The sequence below is a fragment of the Triticum aestivum genome, chromosome 7A, assembly GCF_018294505.1.
Source record: "Triticum aestivum cultivar Chinese Spring chromosome 7A, IWGSC CS RefSeq v2.1, whole genome shotgun sequence".
Taxonomy (NCBI): domain Eukaryota; kingdom Viridiplantae; phylum Streptophyta; class Magnoliopsida; order Poales; family Poaceae; genus Triticum; species Triticum aestivum.
In genome coordinates, this window is record NC_057812.1 from 610,592,121 (window position 1) to 610,610,831 (window position 18,711).

Sequence of the window (18,711 nt, forward strand, 5' to 3'; positions counted from 1 at the left end):
ACTCCTGGACAAACACCTGCAACTGGCATTTTCCTTCATCTTCAGTATAATATTTCCAAGATGGGAAGATACGCACATACGATTTAACAACATCAAATGCAATAGATACGAAACTACGACTAGCTGGTTGTGCTTCCTCCACAGGAATAGGCATACTAACTGGTGGAGTTGGGGTTTGCCATGATAGTACTGGCCCTTTGGGCACTGGAGCTGCCTGACTAACTACTCTTGTTTGGGAGCTTTGTGGTGGAGATGGCATTGTGTTAACAGGAACTGGGTTACTATCGGTTGGGGTTGGGGTTAGATTGGGTGAAGCTGGTTCTCTGTCCATCACAGTAGGGGTACAATCTGCGAGAGTTTGGGTTACGTGTGGTAGGGTTGGTTCTTGTGCATGTACAACCGGGGTGCTATCTCCACCAAGAGGTAGCACTGTTTTATTTGAACACTGTGTTTTTAGTTCGCTAGATACTGGCATCACTCGCTCCAATTCAAATGGCTGATAAACAGGAAACATAGTTGAATGTACAGACATTGTATGAGAGACAAATGCAATAGATAGTGTGGAAAAAGAGGGCATGAAATAGTTGACATGTATATTGTTTAACTAAAACAGATAGCATGACATAATTTCACATATATGATGTCTATCTAAACTGGATAGCATAGCATAACATAATTCAAAGATATGATGAATAACTAAACAGGATCGCACGACATAATTCACCTACATGTTATCTAAGTAATCAGGATCGCATCATTTAATTCACATATGTGATTTATATGCTAAACAGAGGGCATTCGATATGATGTCTGAACTAAGAACATGGTGTTGAATATTGTGTATATGATGTCTAAACTATGCAATGCAAGACACCGTATGCATGATATGAGCAGTATAACCCTGCGAAGTTAGAGCATACACCTCAGTGGGGGAATAGGACTGGTCATCTATCTCTGAATCCATCTCTGAGGAGCTATCGGGACCCAACAAGAGATCTGCTTCGACAGGTAGCACTGTCTTCTCTGAGGGCCTTGTTTTCACCCCAGATTTTCCAACTCCCACCCAAATGGCTGATTCACAGGAAGAGTAGTTTAATGTACAAACATTGTCGACAAATGGAAATGTAATGAAGAAAAGGATGGGAAAGATATCATTGAAATATATGATGCCTGGTTAAACAGGATGGCATTGCACATTTCACATATATTATGGCTGGCTAAAAGACATGAGACTGCATAATTCTCATATATGATATAGAAACTAAACAGGTGGCATTACAGAACATGTCTAAACTAAGCAGATGACATATATGATGTCAAAAGTAGGCACTACAAGGCAACATATGCATGATATGACTAACATCATCATGCCAAGGTAGAGCAAACACCTTGGGGGGTAAATAGGAGTGGTCAGCGGCGTCTGAATCCACCTCAGAACAGATATCTTCCTCTGGATTACAATCTAGAGAGGGGTGGGGAGGGTTTGCCATTGAACCCACCATGCAGCGATGTCTGCATGACATTGTATTGCCGCACAAAACTCTTCTCTTTGTCTCTACATGTTCAGCATGACTGTGTACAATATCTGACATGCATACGAAAAAATATGGTGAGATTATGTACGGAGAGCATGCAGAAGTTTAGAGTGATGGTAACAACTAGTGGATCGACGTTTTTCCGTTGAACCAAAATAGCCCTAATGGATGGACGTGAATGTATAGTAATAAGTGATGCAACAAGTGTACAACCTCTTTGCCGTAGCCGTGTCGACCTCAGCATCATTGGATTGGTCGCTGGAGCAGTTGAGGCAGAGGTGGCTGTCGGAGGTGTGGAGGAAGATCTGAGGAATCTGTAGACGGCGTCCGGGGCACTGCTCTATTGTGATGGATCGCTCTATCGTTGGAGCAGCTCCGGTGAGTCGTAAGACGTCAAGGCTTAAGCAGCACAAGACCAACATCGTCAATCTCAAGTGGGATTCTAATAGCATCTCCAATAGATGATGTAAAATGGATGTAAAATTAACATCACCAAAAACCACCTGACTACAACAGATGAGGTAAAATTGTTGACTCTGAACTTAACTGTCGAAACTGAAATTTACTTTGGAATCTGAATACTACTGTCGAAACTGAACGCAATGGTAGCAGAGATGCACTTGACATGTACTTTTGGGAGGGCCTGCAGTTCATCTTCAACCTGCACCCCCCCTGAGCCGCCAGCCACCACCGGCCGAACCGCCGGCCCCAGCGCCGCCTCACCGCCCCGAAACAACTCGCCACCGCCACCCCAGCCAGCCCTCTAGCCCCCCCCCCCACCCTAAACCCTAAGATAGATAGTGGGGTACCTCTCCAACGAGCCCCTGTCTTGGCTGCGGGTGGTTCTTCCGTAACTCCGGCGAGCCCCCCCAACCCATGAAAATCAACTGATCCAAAAGTTGATTCAGTCGAGTGAAGTGTGGCTTAACTGGAGCAAAGCAGCAGCACGAGCGAGGGGGAGAGCAGCAACAGCAGCAGCTAGGCGAGCGAGCGATCGAGCGAGAGCCGGAGCAGCAGCAGCAGCGCGATCGAGCGAGAGCCGGTGAAAGTGCATTATATCGACTAGAGGTGGGGTGAATAAGTGATTTTTATGAAATTCTTCACTGAGGAATTTGCCGGTGAGGAAATTCCTTAGCGAGGAACTACTAGCAGCGGAATAAGTACTCAAAAGTAAACATAACAGAATACAAGCATAGTCATCATGATGAAATGAAGACAGGCACAGAGTACAGGAAGTGTAATCACAGGATAACACAGGATGAAGACAAACAGACTAAAGAAATTGAACTGAGGAAATTGAGAAAGTCTTCAATCAAAGTCTTCAAACACAGATAGGAACAAACATACAACACAGTTATGAGGAAATGAAAGAGTTGAGGAAATAGAACCAGTAAGCTCGGTGAAGACAATGATTTGGTAGACCAGTTCCAACTGTTGTCTCAGTTGTACGTCTGGTTGAAGCGGCTGAGTATTTAAACTCGAGGACACACAGTCCCGGACACCCAGTCAAGGACACTTAGTCCAAGACACCCAGTCCTCACCGTATTCTCCTTGAACTAAGGTCACACAGACCTCGTCCAATCACTCGTGGTAAGTCTTCAGGCGACTTCCAAACCTTCACAAACTTGGTCACCCGGCGATCCACAATTCCTCTAGGATGCTCTAGACCATCAAGCCTAACCATCTGGAAGAAGCACAGTCTTCGAAGGTAACAAGCGTCGGATCCACTCAGGATCAATCTCTTTAGTGATGCTCAATCACTTGGGGTTTGTAGGTGTTTGGGTTTTGGGTTTTTGGTTTTTCCTCACTTGATGATTTATCGCTCAAAGTCCTTGGAGGATGGGTTCCTCTCAAATGACAAGTGTCAGTTTCTCTCGGAGCAGCCAACCAGCTAGTGGTTGTAGGGGGCGGCTATTTATAGCCTAGGGAGCAGCCCGACATGATAAGACATAAATGCCCTTCAATGATATGACCATTAGGTGGATAGATATTTTGGGACTGCTGGCGCATAGCACAGCAACGGTCGGAATTTTGAGTAGCAAAATCCTCAGGGCTATCATGTTCCTCACTGTGTAGGCAATCCGCACTGGCGAATTCCTAACTCCTCAGTCAGGACAAATTCCTCAAAGACCAGAAGAAGTTCGTCTCTGTCACTGAAGAAATTGACTGAACTGTATGAGATTTTCCAATGGCTTCACTCAAAGGGATTGGTAGGTGTACGATTTTGAGTTGAGCATCACATGGAAATTTTTCTTTAGTATTTCCTCGACCCCCTTTAACAGTACGGTGTTTCCTATGACTCAAGAAAGAGAAAAACAAAACTATGAAAACGAAAGTCTTCAAGCTTCATATTCCTCACATGAATATCAAGTCTTCATGGACACACCAATTTCTTCACTTTCAAAGTCTTCATGAAAGTCTTCAGAAATACCAAAATCTTCAGTCGAAGATGTTCGTTTTTAGGGGTCAACTTTTCCTGTAAATATCAAACTCCTCATAGACTTATAGACCCGTGTACACTCACACACGCATTAGTCCCTTAACCTATAAGTCTTCAATACACCAAAATCACTAAGGGGCACTTGATGCACTTACAATCTCCCCCTTTTTGGTGATTGATGACAATATAGGTTAAGTTTTCAACGGGGATAAACATATGAAGTGTAAATACTGATATTGAGGAATTTGATTGCAAGATATGGAAGAACTCCCCCTGAAGATGTGCATAGTGAGGAATTTGCTTTTGAAGCAATGCACACTTGAAGAGTTGTATCATGGAGATTTCCCCCTATATCTTGTAATTCATACACGCATTTAACATATAATATGGAGAATTTGAAATGCATGATGAAATATGGTGTCTGATGAAATTCAGCATGCGTGTAATAATATTAACGAGGAATAAGCATGCAGAATTGTGCATCAAGAGTATCAGAGCACAGTGCATCAAAAGTATCAGAGCACCATTGGGTTTAAGATTACAACTCAATCCAATAAAGTTTCAGAAGAACGAGAGTTGTAACTTAGCAAAAAAAACGCCCATATAGTAGACCCACTTGAAGACTAACTCATATTTCTCCCCCTTTGTCATCGAATGACCAAAAGGATCGAAAATGAGGACTAACACCCCTGAAGATAATCATGTTGATGAAGGAGCGCCAGCGTTGTTGGGGTCATTGGTTGATGTAGGGCCTGCCGCAGTGTCGTCCAAATCTTCATGTTCGTCAGTGTCGCGTGTGCAGACCAGTCAAAATCTTCATTAAGACCCATGTTCTTCAAATCTTCTTCACCATACAGATGGGACAGGATTGCCCAGGTGTGACCGAAGACTTGATGGAGGTAGTAGTGGTTTTTCTTCACTGCATTGTGTGTGGCAGTCATGTTGTGAAGAAGTGAACCAAACTGACGCTTAACCCATTTGTGATTTCGATCCACCTTCTGGTGAAGACTAAGCAGAAGTTCACGGTCAGTCATCACACACGGAGCAGTGACTTGAGGAGTGGACTTAGGTGCATTGGTAGAGTCATGTGTGGCAGAGTCATCATTGGTGGAATAAGATGTAGCTTTGCAAAACTGACCATCCAATGGATGAATGCCTTCATCAATTACAGTTGGTGCCTTGCCCTTTCCATCAACTGAGGAATATGTCTGCTTGAGGACTTCAATTGGGGGCAAGTAGCTGAGATGATTCTGGAAATCAGCTTTGTAGTTGAGTGAAGACCTTGTCCTGAGGAATCTCATGATCCAAGGTGCATAAGGCTTCAGCTCAAACGGAGACAGTGCAACATTGGCCATAGTCCTCATGAAGAAATCGTGATAATTGACAGGAATGCCATGAACGATGTTGAATACCAGATTCTTCATGATGCCAACAATTTCCTCATCAGATGAGTCTTGGCCTTTGATAGGACTGATTGTCCTCGTAAGAATACGATAGACAGTTCTGGGCATGTACAGCAATTCCTTCATGAGGAATTTGGTTCGTGGTTCCTGACCTGGTTTGAAAGGCTTCATCAGCACTTACATGTAATGATGTGTGAGCTTAGGTTCACTGTAGATGCAGCGAGCTTCTTCAAGGGGAGGACTGAGTGGTAGAGCATGAAGCAATTCAGAGGCTGGTGCAGTGTAGTGAGTGTTTTCAGACATCCAGTCCAACACCCATGAATTCACATCTTCAGCATCTCCGGTGATGTGCAGTGTTGCATAAAATTGAAGAATCAGTTCTTCATTCCAATCGCAGATGTTAGAGCAGAAGTTGAGCAGTCCAGCGTCGTGAAGAACACTGAGGACTGGTGCGAAGCATGGCAGAGATTCCATATCCACGTGAGGAATATGCTCATGGTAGAAAATCTTCTCCTTGTTGAACAACACTAAGGAATAGAAATTGGCTTGACTAGCAGTCCAGAAACGCCTCTTCCTAATGCGAGCAAAGTCATATGGGTTGTAATCTTCGAAGAATACGTGCTCGCCGAAGAAATCATCAGCCTTGAACTTTTGCTTGCGTGAGAATGGATCCTTTGCCTTCGGCAGAGGAGTGTCAGTGAGTTGCATCACGACCTCAGGAATCTCAATCGCAGGTTCTTCAGGCTGAGGAATTTCTGGTTCCTCCTCAGTGGCATTCTGCGTAGTTGGTTGTTCAGCAGCCGTAGTTTCATTAGCGCTAGAGGCTGGAATTTCCTCATGGACAGATGCAGTGGGATGAGTTTCTTTAGAGCCCATGTGAACAGTTTGTGTGGGGGACTGAGGAATTTGTTGTAGAGGAGTGAACATTGGAGAGTTTGGATGCTGACTTTCCCAGAATTCATCATTGATTACGGATGTGGAGCAGCCAATGTCCACATCATCATCTTCCATTTCTTCAACGCCAGCCTCTTCAGCTGTGAACTAAGGCATAGGCGAGGAGATGATAGGTGTTGAAGGATCGCATCCACTTCAATTTCTTCATCCAATGGTTCAGACGAAGCAGCAGAATGAGTTTCTTCATCAGATCCGCTGGGGATCACATATTCTTCATCAAAAGGAACAAGGTCCTTTGATGGCCTGGTTGAGATGGGAACAACATCAATTAGATGTGCAAATGAACTTGTCATAGGCTTCATTTTCTTCGGAGCTGAAGAATCTGAAGCAGCTGATGCTTTCCTTTTCTTCACTGCAGTACGCTCTGCAGCCTTGGTCTTCTTCACATCTGATGCAGATGGAAGGATTGGAGTTGGTGTTGGCGCAGGAGGAGCAGAGGAATCTGGTTGATTTTCTTCAGGCACAACTGATGCAGTTGCCCCGATTTCTTCAGTTTCTTCAGGCACACCACTAGTGGGTGCCCTGGCAATTTCTTCAGTGGATGGAATGCAGTCATCAGCCCTAGAACTCACATTATCTATAGCAGCCTGATTGTCATCAGCGGTGTTGGCATTTTCTTCAGTAGGCTGAGCAGATGCTTTAGCCTGAAGAATTTCCTGTTGCTTTGGGGCAGCAACATTTGAAGTGAACTGTTCAGTTATCTTTGCAAATCTAACTTTGGCTCCTTGCCAATCAGCATAGTAGGCTTTAAAGTCATCGCTGAGGGTTTTGATTTCAGATTGGATTTTCACAAGTTCATAAGTTGTCATAGTGACAAGGTTGTTCTTCAGAAATTTCTCCTTCTTGTACTGCGCTTTCTTGATCTTCCTGGCCTTCTCAAATTTCCACTTTTCTTCTTGAATGAAGTGGGTCAGCATGTGACTTTGGCCAGGAGTCAGCTTGAAGTCAGGCAAGGGAGTGTTGGGGTCCTTGTGCCAATCATCAATGTAGTCGAGGATTAGCTTGGGATCCAAAAGCAGTGACACCTCTGATCCTTTGGCTCTAGCGGCCCTGACTTGCCTATCTCTGATGATTTCTGCAAGTTCATCATCATCAGCTTCTTCTTCATTAGACGACACTTGGAAAGCGACTTGCTTCTTTTAAGGACTTGGGCGTGGACCTCGTCCAGCAGTGGCCTTTGTCTTCAGCAGTGAGGGGCCAGCTGAGGAACTAGCTGAGACACCTGAGGCAATGGAGATGCCGGCAGTCCTATGGCACGAAGCGAGATGCACAGGTGCTGAGGATTTGGTCGGAACAGCTAAAGGCTTTGGCAGAGGAGCTGAAGACTTTGGAGGAACAGGAGCAGCATGAGGAATTGGCCGTGAGGGCTTTGATGATTCTGGCTGTGAGGGCATTGCTGATGAAGCACTTGGCTTGCGTGCAGGCTTCTTTGACATAGCCTTCTTTGGCTTGATAGCAAAGGCCTCAGCAGAGGCAGCAGTAGCGGCAGAGTCTTCATTGAATTTCCTCACTGCTTCTTTGGCTTGCTTAGCCAACTTGCCTTAGCGCTTGGCCCATTCATCAGGATAGTCCTCACCTCGCTTGAGGCTGGTGGGATCAGCAATTTGGCCAGGTGCCAATGGAGCTCTTGGGCATGGAGGATTGAGTGCAAATTTCTTCATATACTTAGGAGTGACATATCTGTACTCCCTCCATTCTCTTTCCCATCTCCTCTCTATCTTCTGAATGCGCACTTTGTGCTCATTCTTGGTTTCCTCAGTAGGTGTGCAGTACCCAGCATATATGTCACCAGGGATCTCAAACATTGTATTTACCTCAGGCCTCTTTCCTCCCTTCTGTGGCCTTTTACCATCAGCCATTTTCTTCAGTTGAGGAATTTGAACAATCGAATTCTCTGAAGAAGTATGCAACCTTTCTTCGAGGAACGCTGTAAATGAGTTAAGTTGATGAGAACCTAGTGATTCAGCAGCTGACATGTGTACCTATGAACAGAGTATAGTTGCGAGGAATTTGGAGAGGTCATATGTGTTCTCAGAAGGTTTTTCAAAATGAACAGGTTTGAGGAATTTGACCAGATGATTCTTGAAGATTTTCACTAAGCGTTCTTTGTCTTAGGTTCCAGAGTTGTATAGATTGAAGATCCACACAATTGCGGAATCTTGAAGAAAAATGATGCTTAGAGAAACGAATCAAGAACGGATGACTTGTGAGGTGTTCAGTATGTGAAGATATGAAGAAAAAACACTTTTGAAGATTTTGTAGATAATCATTCGAATCAACGAGGGCAGTAAAAGTAACTTTTATTTACCCTGGACGAAGAACACGACGAACTGCAGTGAGGAGATGTGAGGTTCGTTTGTGCAGATCTTCCACGCCCTAACTTGGCGGAGGAAGACAGCTACGGCGGCGGCGGAGTGAAGATGTCCGCGGTCGGCATGAGTATGTTGGCGATGAGGTCGAGGCAGTGAAGCTCTTCCTCACAGGCGGCGATGAAGTAGCGACAATGCTAGGGTTTGAGAAGCTCGAGCCGGAGAGAGAGGTCCAGCGGAGTAAAAGAAGTGAGGAAGGGAAGGAGGGGTATTTATAGCCACGGTGAAAAACTGCTCGCCCGAAGAAATTGGACGAACGTGCCCCTGACCCTTCTCATTCGCATGACATGTATCACCCACGTAGTGAGAGGTGGAGATCATGTTAGATCGTGGGTGAGTGGATAAGTGTATCGAGGGATGCGGAACGGTTTGAGCGGCAAGACCGAAAATTTCGATAAGATAGGTTTTAAAGTTCTGTTCGCAATTTCTTCAGCTGACAAGGACACAGTGAAGATTTTGAACGAGTTTCAAATAGAACGCACATGAAGAATTTGTGAACAGATTGGGTTGAGTATAGCATAGAGGGAAAGGGTCCGATCACATTCACTTAGCAGAAAACAAACTTGAAGAAATAGCAATAAGTGAATGCTGTAGAGGACATAAACTCATGTATATATATAGCCAATGAAGAAAAACGACGGAATTAGTGAAGACTATGCAAAGTTGAAGAATATGAATAATTTGAGGAATTTCAACTTTTGGTGGTGGCGTGACCCACCGTATAAGAATGATGATTTCAGACACCGCGTACAATTATCGTAGGTTTCTGAGAATCAAATTCTTCGTTAATTTCTTCACACTAAGAGTGTTATTCTTCATTGATTGGAGTAAAACGTTTCTTCATGTGTTGCACATCTAAGTCATCAATTTTGCATAAGTGTTAGGATGAGTGTCCTTTTCAAAGAACATTCGAAGATTCTAGGATATTTAGCTCACACCGCAACTTGCTAAATCTCTTCTCATCCAAGGGCTTTGTGAAGATATCAGGTAGCTGTTCTTCAGTCTTCACATGCTCAATAGAAATGTCGCCCTTCAACACATGATCACGAAGAAAATGATGACGAATCTGAATGTGCTTTGTCTTCGAGTGCTGAACTGGGTTGTGAGTAATCTTGATGGCACTCTCATTGTCACAGAAGAGAGGCACATTCTTCATGTTGACGCCGTAGTCCTTGAGAGTTTGCTTCATCCATAGCAATTGGGCACAGCAAGAACCAGCGGCAATGTACTCAGCTTCAGCAGTAGATAGTGATACGCAGTTCTGTTTCTTCGAGGACCAACAGACCAAAGATCGTCTGAGGAAACGACATGTACCAGATGTTGACTTGCGATCCACACGATCACCAGCATAGTTAGAGTCAGAATATCCAACAAGATCAAAAGCCGAGCCCTTGGGGTACCATAATCCAAGTGTTGGTGTGTGAGCTAGATATCGAAGAATATGCTTCATAGCCTTATGGTGTGATTCCTTTGGTGCAACTTGAAATTGGGCACACATGCAAACACTAAGCATTATATCTGGCCTAGATGCACATAAGTATAATAAGGAACCTATCATGGAGCGGTATACCTTATGATCGAAGTCAATACCATTTTCATCAGTGCACAGATGGCCATTTGTGGGCATAGGAATTTTGACGCCTTTGCAATCTTGCATGTCGAATTTCCTCAGTACATCCTTGAGGTATTTCTCCTGAGATATGAATATTCCATTGTGTTGTTGATGAATTTGAAGACTAAGAAGAATTTCAACTCTCCCATACTAGACATTTGATATTCTTCACTCATCATATAGTCAAATTCATCATTATAATGTTGGTCAGTACAGTCAAAGATAATATCATCAACATATACTTGGCACACGAACAATTCACCATCATAAGATTTAGTGAAAAGAGTAGGGTCGAGTGAACCGGGTTTGAAGCCTTTCTTCATGAAGAGTTCCTTCAAAGTATCATACCAAGCCCGTGGGGCCTGCTTGAGGCCATAGAGGGCCTTGTTGAGTCTGAAGACTTTGTCAGGATTCTTTGGATCTTCAAAACCTGGGGGTTGAGCAACATATACTTCTTCCTCAAGCTTACCATTGAGGAATGAACTTTTCACATCCATTTGATATAGAGTGATATCATGATGGTTAGCATAAGCAAGTAATATGCAAATAGCCTCAAGTCTAGCAACAGGTGCAAAAGTTTCATCGAAATCAATTCCTTCAACCTGTGTGTAGCCTTGAGCTACAAGCCGTGCCTCATTCCTCACCACAAGGCCATTTTCATCTTGCTTGTTGCGGTAGATGCACTTTGTGCTGATGATATTGTGCTTGTGAGGATCTGGATGTTTGACCAGTTCCCAGACATTGTTGAGCTCGAACTGATGTAATTCTTCTTGCATGGCCTGAATCCACTCAGGGTCCAGAAATGCTTCATCTACCTTAGTGGGCTCTATAATAGAGACAAAAGCATATTGCCCACAAAAGTTAGACAAATGTGAAGCTTTTGAGCGTGTGAGAGGACCGGGAGCTTTGATGTCATTGATGATCTTTTCAACTTGCAATTCTTTTGCAATGCGAGGATGAGCTGGTTGTCGTTGAAGAATTTGATCAGCGTTTTCTTCATCACTATTTTCTTCAGCATTTTCTTCAGGTGCATTAGCTCAACGTTCTTCATGTTCTGGAATGAATTCTTCAGCAGATTCTTCAGTAGGAATGACATCCTCAGTAGCCTTGAACTTGATAGTTTCCTCAGGTGCTGGTTCATCTATCATAGTAGGTAGGTGCTCTCTTTGCGAGCCATTAGTTTCATCGAACCGCACATCTATAGTTTCAACAACTTTGTGAGGAACGTTGTTGAAGACTCTGTAGGTGTGCGAGTCCTTTCCGTAACCAAGCATAAAACCTTCATGTGCTTTCGGTGCAAATTTTGAGTTGTGATGAGGATCTCTAATCCAACATTTAGCACCGAAGACTTTGAAATAACTTACATTGGGTTTCTTATCAGTGAGGAGTTCATAGGCAGTCTTTTTGAAGAATTTGTGAAGATATACTCTGTTGATGATGTGGCAGGCAGTATCAATTGCCTCAGTCCAGAAACAACGAGGCGTTTTGTATTCATCAAGCATAGTGCGAGCCATCTCAGCAAGAGTCCTGTTCTTGCGCTCCACGACGCCATTCTGCTGAGGAGTGTAAGGAGCAGATAACTCATGAGTAATACCAAGTTCATCAAGATAGTCATCGAGACCAGAATTCTTGAACTCAGTGCCATTGTCACTTCTGATGTGCTTGATCTTCACACCAAAGTTGGTTGAATCCCTCGAGGAAAATTGTTTGAAGACTTCCTGCACTTCATGCTTGTAAGTAACAAGGTGTACCCATGTGTAGCGAGAATAATCATCAACAATAACAGAGCCATATTGAGATGCTTCATTTGAAATAGCATAATAATGATTAGGACCAAAGAGATCCATGTTAAGCAATTCAAATGGGCGAGTGGTGGTCATGATAGTCTTTGCTGGATGCTTGGCCTTGGTCATCTTCCCAGCTTCACAGGCTCCGCATAGGTGATCCTTGAGGAATTTGACATTCTCGATGCCAATGACATGCTTCTTCTTCGCAAGCATGTGCAAATTCCTCATGCCTGCATGACCAAGTCGTCGATGCCAGAGCCAGCCTTCTGAAGCTTTTGCAAGTAAGCACACGGCTGGTTGTGGTCCTGTAGAGAAAGCAACAATATACAGGTCTCCTCTCCTAAAGTCTTCGAAGACTTTGGAATTGTCAGCTTCCATAACCACAACACAACGGTACTTGCCAAAGACAACAACCATATCAGGATCACAAAGCATTGAGACAGACATAAGGTTGTATCCTAAGGACTCAACAAGCATGACTTTGTCCATGTGTCGATCCTTTGTAATCGCAACCTTACCTAGACCCAATACCTGACTTTTGCCTTTGTCAGCAAAGATGATATGCTTCAGATGCGACGGGGATAATGGAGCATCCATCAATAGATTCTTGTCACCAGTCATGTGGTTTGTACATCCACTATCAAGGACCCACTCAGTGGCTTTGGGTTGATCATCCTTGGCACCCTTTGCCATGAAGCAATAGGTGGGAGCGTAGTCATCATCGCCTTCATCAGCCTTGTTGGTGAGGTCATTTTCTTCAGTGTTGAAGATAGACTTGCTGACGAATGCAGTAGCGAGAGTGTGACACCCCAAAAATTTGGCCTTGTTTTACTGATTTAAATTTTTTTCCAAGAATTAAAAACTTTGGATTTCTGAGCTCCATTTTGATTTTTAAATCATTTCCTTCCCTGTCATGTTGAGTTTTTCCCAAAGAGAAAACTTTTCAAATATGTTATTGGACTTGTTTAACCTCTCAAGAAAAACTTTCCTTTTATCAGTGTAACTAATTAACTAATTTAATTGCTTGATCTTTACTTTCTTGGAAATAGTTTTTCAAGGTTAAATGGCCATATTTGAACTACAACCATTTGATAGATTCACTTAAAATTTCCACAAAAATTTGGAGATGTCATGTGATGTTTTTAAATCACTTTTATGCAAAAATATATTTCATTCATGAAATATTTTGAGCCCTACACTCAATTTTTCTTCTCTGGTCCAGAGTGCATTTTGCACTACAGCCCATTTAAATATTTCTTCCTGGCCTCCACCAAAATTATGGGATATTGTTAGTAGCATATGATTCAACTTTATGCAAAAACCTAGTGCTGTTCTTTGAAAAATTTGAGTGAATCAACCTCTTTTTCATTCTGGTCCAGCCTTGTGATTTCTACTGCAACCCTATTTATTTTTGCTCCAATGATCTTGTGCTTTGTCCTACTTGTAGATAGCCCCACCAAACCCCTAAATCCAGGAGCATGCACCTTTTGGATCATTTTTGGTTCATGAAATAATGCTATTTATTTCCTGACCAGAATTGAAGTTTTGTAAAACTTGCACTAACAAGTTGCTGCATTTGACCAACTAACCCCACCACCCTCTTGTACATCTAAAGAGACTTCCATCTGGAGTTTTTGACCACTCCAAGACTTGCCTAAGTGCCCTTGGCATTTTGCCAAACACCTTATGGGCAGGATCTGTTTTGGCATGAATTTTTGGTTTGCACTGTGAACCTGATCCCCTGACCAAACCAGCTTGTCCACTGATCTCCTTGCAAGCCCAAACCTAGACCTGTTAACCCCCAGCCTCAACCGCGACCTCTAGCACGCTCTGGCATTTCGTCGAGCACACTCAGTGCATGCACTGGACGCGCCCAGAGCAAGCGTATTGCACGATGCCACGCTCGAGCCGACACGCTGGCCCCCTGGCTTTGGCCCACACGGCAGCACCTCGCCACGCACTCCCCGCCTCGCAGCATCGCGCCAAACCACCCTGGCACGCTACAGCGCCGCCGCCAGGGCATTCTTGGCGGCACTCCGGCGTCCGTAGTGGCTCCAGCCACGGGCAGCGCCGCCCAAACTCCTCCCGCTCGCCACCTGGCCCCTGGAGCAGCGCGAGCTCATCCACAGCCATGTCCGCTAGCGCTCGTCGCCGCCACGATGCCCTGCTGCTACAGAATGTCGGTTCGCCGGAAGCTTATCCATGGCCGCCGCGGAACCGCCTTGCCTCGCTTATAAATGGACGCCCCGGGCCGTTCCCGCACATGGGCAACCTCAGGCCACCCCAATGACGCTTTCCCAGCTCGCCAATCGACCCAGGAGAGCTTTCTTCCTCATCTCCGGCAACTCCTGCCGCCGCCACCGCCCTGGCCAATCCGGCACCTCCAGTACCTCCCCCTCTCCATTCTCTTCGCCAGAAACCTCCTCATCCTCCCGTGAACCCTTTCCCCTACTCGATTTTGATCGGGAACCACCGCCGCCTCAAAACCACTTTACCACCGAAGCTTCCCTCCGCCGCGGAGCTCGCCGCCGGCGATTTCCTCCACCTCCGACGACCCTACGACTACCGGAGTGACCACCTCGGCCCCCTGAATCCACTGGTGGCCTCAGCCTTCCAAACGGAGCCACCGTTCGCCGGCGATGATCGCCGGAGCCCCGCTCCACTCGGGCAGAGGAGGGAGACGACGCGGGCGACTGGTCAAACCTGACCAGTGGGCCAGGCGGGCCCACCGTCAGAGACCCAGCGCCGGTCCACGTGGTTAAGTGGAGGCGTAAAGCCTCAAGTACGCCTCCTCTGCACCGAAAGCGTAATCTCGTTTGAAACGTTTTCTTTTCTGTTTTATTTTAAAAACAGATTTGACTAAATCTTTGACTGGCTATAACTTTTTAAATATAAGTCCAAATGAACTGATTCTTTTTCCTACCTCTCTCAAATTTCATCTAGTTTATTTTAAGATTTATTTGAAAAAATTTCAGAACAACTTTTGGTGCTGTTTTTATTTTGTGTGTTAATTCTTTTATATTGCTAAAATAGGATTTTTGAAGAGAGGAGAAATAGTTTCAAGTTTTGGAGTGCACCCTGCCTTTCCACACATTGAAGGCAAGCATTCTGAACCCGGCATAATATTTTTTCTGTGTTCGATGACACGTTTATAACATCACCTCACTTTGGAGAAACTTGTTATTTCATGTGATATGATCATATGCATGGGTGCATGTTATTGATTTCCATGCTGTTGGAAATGGACACACTTGTGATGATAATCACCCTCATGTGCCTTGCATGCATACCGGCAGGAACCCGGGAAAACCTCTGCCTTGGGTAGGCATGAGTTTGTCGCCGGTCTCCGTCGGGATGGTTATGTCTGGTATGGCACGACAAGGTGATATGAGCGGTGACTCTGTTGGATGAAATATATTCGTTATACTAATCATGCAGGGAACACTTAAACCTCCTGAGTCGACCGTAGATCGAGTCTTGTGCCAGTAACCCCCATACTTGTTTCGTACTACCACTCGTCTCTACAGCAAGTAGAGTACGGTTCAGTAAGTTGTCAACCTCTTTCTAGCACACACCGTACAGAGAGGCCATGGTGGAAGATACCGGTTGTAGCTGGTAGGCAGGCCACCTGGTCCGGGGGCATGGGTGTTTCCGATTAGGACCGAGAGGGGAGGCCACCCCTTAGAGCGCGCGATATAAATTTGATCCCATGCTACGCGAGGTTGTAGCCTCCCCACTTAGAGTTTGCTTAACAGGTGTCGTGGGTGATTCCAGACACGTGTGAGATAAGCTGGTGTGTGCAGGTTAGGTGGTTTTCAACAAAAAGACCGTAGATGGAATTAGTCCCGATGGACTAAAGAAATCCATTACTCATGGGTAAAGAGTACACCCTCTGCAGAGATTAAACCTATTCGAATAGCCGTGTCCATGGTTAAGGATTACAGTCTGGGATGGGTCAAGTGTCGGCCTTAGTGTCGGTCTTCGGAGGTGAAACTGTTAACCAGGAATGGAATTGCTACTCGTGACTTGTGATAACTATGATTATTATTATTGTTGACTAACCCGTGATATTATTGTTATTATCGAGTATCTCTGGGATGGTTCTACCTCCGGGATATTCACTATGATTGTTTATTTTAAAGCCCTTTATGTGGTGTCACTCAGACGCCCGACTGTGGCATTTCTTTTAAAGCCCTTTATGTGGTGTCGCTCAGACGCCCGACTGTGGCATTTCTTTTAAAGCCCTTTATGTGGTGTCGCTCAGACGCCCGACTGTGGCATTTTTTTAAGCACTTTATGTGGTCTCGCTCAGACGCCCGACTGTGGCATTTCTTTTAAAGCCCTTTGTGTGGTGTCGCTCAAACGCCCGACTGTGGCATTTTTTTAAGCCCTTTATGTGGTGTCGCTCAGACACCCGACTGTGGCATTTCTTTTAAAGCCTTTTATGTGGTGTCGCTCAGACGCCCGACTGTGGCATTTCTTTTAAAGCCCTTTTTTTGTGGTGTCGCTAAGACGCCCGACTGTGGCATTGCTTGTTATTTGTTTCATAAATTTTAATACTACCATGTTATTGCATTTTTATGAATAACTTGCTTGCACGCATCAGAGTTTCATTTATCTTTTGTGACTGACGTCATGAGCATAAAATATTTTCAGCACATCATTGTTATATTATACCTGTGTTCATAATGTTTGCGAGTACATTCAAAGTACTCACTGGCTTGTCCCTGGCTATTGTCTTGGCCAGATTTTCTTGCTCGGAGAGGAGCGACGCGATGCCAGCCCCGGAACCCTCACAATGGAGATAGCAGCCTCGTGAAGATAGGAGTTAACCTGGTCAGCTGTTCCCGTGGGAAATGGAGTCCCATAGACACTGATGTTTCACAAACCGCTTCCGCCATCAACCACTAGAAACCATTTGTTGTACTCACAGGCCAGAACGGTCTTGTACTACATATGTTGTATTCTGCTTGGAATTTCTGTATCAAGTTGGAGCCTCATCAGCTAACAGTAATCCTGGGGCTGATGAGCACGACGGTCTTTTCTGGAAATTTATTACCCAGAAAACCGGTCGTGGCAGAGAGCTAGGCTCGCCACTCCGGATTCGGACTCCTCAGATGACTCCTCTTCCTCATTTTCTTCAGATTCAGCCTCAGAGTCCATTTCCTTGCCAATGAATGCCCTGGCCTTCTTGGAGATGCTCTTCTTGTGATATGAAGGCTTGGAGGATTTTGATGATGAGGATTTTGTGGATTTCTTCTTTTTCTTCGCATCATCAGAACTGTAATCCTTGTATTTCTTCTTCTTTGATTCCTTTTCCCAGTGAGGACAATCTTGAATGAAATGTCCAGGTTTCTTGCATTTGTGATAGAGCCTCTTCTTGTAGTCACTGGATGAGGAATCATTGCTCCTTGAGGATCTTCCAAGGGGACCACATCTTGAGAACTTTTGGAACTTCTTCACGAGCAGAGCCAGATCATCGCTCAGTTCTTCAGGATCACCAAGGCTGCTACCAGAGTCTTCATCTTTGGACTTAGATACTGCCTTGGCCATCAGTGCACGTGTTCTGCCATAGCTTGAACCATAGAGATATCTCTTTTCAGCAAGTTGGAACTCATGAGTATTTAGCCTCTCGAGAATATCAGCGGGATCAGTGACTTGTAATCAGCACGTTCTTGTATCATCAATGCCAGAGTGTCAAATGAGGAATCAAGCGATCTCAGCAATTTCTTCACCACCTCATGGTCGGTGATGTCAGTGGCACCAAGTGCTTGAAGCTCATTTGAGATGTCAGTGAGGCGATCGAAGGTTTGTTGAACATTTTCATTGTCGAGTCTTTTGAAGCGGTTGAAGAGATTGCGAAGAACATCAACTCGAGAGTCACGCTGAGTTGAGACTCCTTCATTCACTTTGGACAACCTGTCCCAGATAAGCTTCGCTGTTTCCAAAGCACTCACTATGCCATACTGTCCTTTGCTCAGATGGCGAAGAACATCAACTCGAGAGTCACGCTGAGTTGAGACTCCTTCATTCACTTTGGACAACCTGTCCCAGATAAGCTTCGCTGTTTCCAAAGCACTCACTATGCCATACTGTCCTTTGCTCAGATGGCCACATATGATATTCTTCGCTTGAGAGTCGAGTTGCTTCAATCTCTTCACATCGGTAGCATTCAGAGAAGGTGTGACTGAGGGAACACCATTTTCCACAACATACCAGAGATTGTTATCAATTGCTTCGAGATGCATTCACATCTTATTCTTCCAGTAGGGGTAGTCCGTCCCATCGAAGGTAGGACACCCAGCAGAGACCTTGATCATACCTGCGATCGACATAACTAAAACTCCAGGCGGTTAAACCAAAATCACACAGAACAAGGGAGTACCTTGCTCTGATACCAATTGAAAGTGCGTTATATCGACTAGAGGGGGGTGAATAGGCAATTTTTATGAAATTCTTCACTGAGGAATTTGCCGGTGAGGAAATTCCTTAGCGAAGAACTACTAGCAGTGGAATAAGTACTCAAAAGTAAACATAAAGAATACAAGCATAGTCATCATGATGAAATGAAGACAGGCATAGAGTACAGGAAGCGTAATCATAGGATAACA